This window comes from Salmo trutta, chromosome 2, assembly GCF_901001165.1.
Source record: "Salmo trutta chromosome 2, fSalTru1.1, whole genome shotgun sequence".
NCBI classification, from domain to species: Eukaryota; Metazoa; Chordata; class Actinopteri; order Salmoniformes; family Salmonidae; genus Salmo; species Salmo trutta.
Window position 1 is genome coordinate 71,421,397 of NC_042958.1, and position 3,722 is coordinate 71,425,118.

The window sequence follows — 3,722 nt, forward strand, 5'->3', positions numbered from 1 at the left end:
ACAAACGTTAGAAGTGAATGCCACCACCTACTGTACTGGAGTGTGTAGTCACAGTTTAAAATCAAATCAAACTTTATTTGCCCCATGCGCCAAATACAAGTGCAGACTTTACTGTGAAATGCTTACTTACAAGCCCTTAACCAACAGTGCAGTTCAAGAAGAATGACATTTTTACCAAGTAGGCTAAAATAAAAAGTAATAATAAAAAGTAACCCAATAAGAATAACGAGGCTATATACAGGGGGCACCGGTACCGAGTCAGTGTGCAGGGGTACAGGCTAGTTGATGTAATCTGTACATGTAGGTGGGGGCGAAGTGACTATGCATAGGTAACAAACAAAGAGCGAGTAGCAGCAGTGTACAAGAGGGGGGGTTGTCAATGTAAATTGTCCGGTGGCGATATTTATAAATTGTTCAGCAGTCTAATGGCTTGGGGGTAGAAGCTGTTGAGGAGCCTTTTGGTCCTAGACTTGGCGTTCCGGTACTGCTTGCCGTGTGGTAGCAGAGAAAACAGCTTATTACTTGGGTGACTGGAGTCTCTGACAATTTTATGGGCTTTCCTCTGACACCGCCTATTATATAGGTCCTGGATGGCAGGAAGCTTGTACTGGGCCATTTGCACTACCCACTTTGTAGCGCCTTACGGTCAGATGCCGAGCAGTTGGCATACCAGGTGGTGATGCAACCGGTCAGGATGCTCTCGAATGGTGCCGTTGTTGAACTTTTTGAGGATCTAGGGACCCATGCCAAATCTTTTCAGTCTCCTGAGGGGGAAAAGGTGTTGTCGTGCCCTCTTCACGACTATCTTGGTATGTTTGGACCATGATAGTTGGTTGGTGATGTGGACACCAAGGAACTTTAAACTCTCAACCTGCTCTACTACAGCCCCATCGATGTTAATGGGAGCCTGTTCTCCCGCCTTTTCCTGTAGTCCACGATCAGCTCCTTTGTCTTCCTCACATTGAGGGAGAGGTTCTTGTCCTGGGACTATACTGCCAGTTCTCTGAAAGTGCAAGTCTCTCCAACTCTGTTCTCGTCAAACTGCATCTAGAATATTGGCTGATATAGCCTAGTAATACAATGTAAGGGCCATGTGAGAATCTCTGGTATTTTAACCTTTTTCTTAATGGCTCTGTCATATCCTCACATGGTCTCTCCTATCATTGCTATGCAGACGACACACAATTAATCTTCTCCTTTCCCCCTTCTGATTACCAGGTGGCGAATCGCATCTCTGCATGTCTGGCAGACATATCAGTGTGGATGACGGATCACCACCTCAAGCTGAACCTCGGCAAGACGGAGCTGCTCTTCCTCCCGGGGAAGGACTGCCCGTTACATGATCTCGCCATCACGGTTGACAACTCCCTTGTGTCCTCCTCCCAGAGTGCTAAGAACCTTGGCGTGATCCTGGACAACACCCTGTCGTTCTCCACTAACATCAAGGCGGTGACCCGATCCTGTAGGTTCATGCTCTACAACATTCGCAGAGTACGACCCTGCCTCACACAGGAAGCGACGCAGGTCCTAATCCAGGCACTTATCATCTCCCGTCTGGATTACTGCAACTCGCTGTTGGCTGGGCTCCCTGCCTGTGCCATTAAACCCCTACAACTCATCCAGAACGCCGCAGCCCGTCTGGTGTTCAACCTTCCCAAGTTCTCTCACGTCACCCCGCTCCTCCGCTCTCTCCACTGGCTTCCAGTTGAAGCTCGCATCCGCTACAAGACCATGGTGCTTGCCTACGGAGCTGTGAGGGGAACGGCACCTCTATACCTTCAGGCTCTGATCAGGCCCTACACCCAAACAAGGGCACTGCGTTCATCCACCTCTGGCCTGCTGGCCCCCCTACCTCTGAGGAAGCACGGTTCCCGCTCAGCCCAGTCCAAACTGTTCGCTGCTCTGGCACCCCAATGGTGGAACAAGCTCCCTCACGACGCCAGGACAGCGGAGTCAATCACCACCTTCCGGAGACACCTGAAACCCCACCTCTTTAAGGAATACCTGGGATAGGATAAAGTAATCCTTCTAACCCCCCCCCCCTAAAAGATTTAGATGCACTATTGTAAAGTGGTTGTTCCACTGGATATCATAAGGTGAATGCACCAATTTGTAAGTCGCTCTGGATAAGAGCGTCTGCTAAATGACTTAAATTTAATGTAAATGTTAATTTATTTTTGCGCATTTGATATTGCCTATAGGACACAAAATTGCTGGGACCATGGCTGGCAAGTGAGCTGCGTCACATACGCCTAAAATAACATGGCGGGACTGCTGTTGGGTTTGGGACCAGTTTTTGCGGTAGCGGGTGGGAGTCGGACAGAATGCCAGCAGGAGCGGAGCCTGTAATGTTAACAGGCACAAATGTCAAATTCAATAGCCATGTTCAAGCATTGTACAAGTCCCAACATATGGGGTCCGGGGAACAGCCCAGCTAGTCGATTACCTATCAACTAGACTCTAACATAATCCTTTTCAATAGAAAGTGCAATCATAACAGCACAACATTAAGAACTTAAGTCAATTCATAAAATGAAAATCCATGACATTTTCTTTTTACTTCAGTTGTCATCTGCCTCTTTTTTTTGTTATATATTTTTTATATAACAGAGGACAGGTTAACACAGTCCCTTTGCTTACTGAGAAAGCCTGTCTGGTGGCTTACACAGCCAACCCACCCGGTAGTAAGTGTGGGCTCTGACAGAAGCTGGAGAGCTAGGTGGGGTAGAAACCTCACCCTCAGTTGGCTCATGTCTCAATTCTGCGCCCCTTAGGCCTGGACTGTGATCCAGCTCATCTAGGTGAGTCGCAGATCCACCCAATTGCGACGATAGATGGAGCCACCGACATCCACCAGGTAAGAACGTGGTGCAACTCTGTCGGCAAATGTCCAGCCTCCAAAGTCCTGTGTGGTCTCCCGGTAGCGGTTTCATCCTTATCGTTTCACCCACCTCCAGCGCTGGTAGGTCTCAAGCAGTCTGGTCGTAGAAGCACTTAGCAAGCTGCTTTCTGTGGCGCAGTTCGTCCGTGATGCCAACCATGACGTAGGGCTCAAGTAACTTCTTAGCTACGGGGATGGTAGTCTTCATACGTCTGGACAGAAGGCATTGTGCTGGGCTGCTGTCCATGTTTTCGGTGGGTGTGTTCCTCCACTGTAAGATGGCTTTCCAGGGGTCGTTGCTGTCACGCAAGGCCTTGTGCAATACGGTTGATCATTTTTTCAAACTTTGACAGCTGACTCTGCCTTGCCATTTGCCTTTGAGAGGTCGTCACATGGTCAAACTCCCATTCTGAGGCGAAAACGCTTGAACTGTGCAGTGAATTGTGGGCCATTGTCCCTGACCTTGTCAGGCTGGCCTTTCAAACTGCTCCTTGCAGCGCTTTATGACCGTCTCTGCAGACAAGTCAGGGAGCAGTTCAATTTCCCAAAAGTCAGAGCAGTGATCAACGATGAGAACATAGTCCTTTTGTCTGTGGCTGAATAAATCCATGCTGACATTTTGCCCTTGAGGGCAGCTCGTGCGACATAATGGTTTCCTTTTGCTGATCATGAGCGTACTCGTTGCATGTGGTACAACTGCTGACAGTCTTTAATTTCTGCTTGCATGTTTGGCCAGTATATTGTGCGTGCCTGGCGGTAGCATGCGTCACCTCCAATGTGACTGGAATGTGCATGGGTAAGCATCTCTGGACGTATTGATTTGTGGAGAATGACCTTCTGA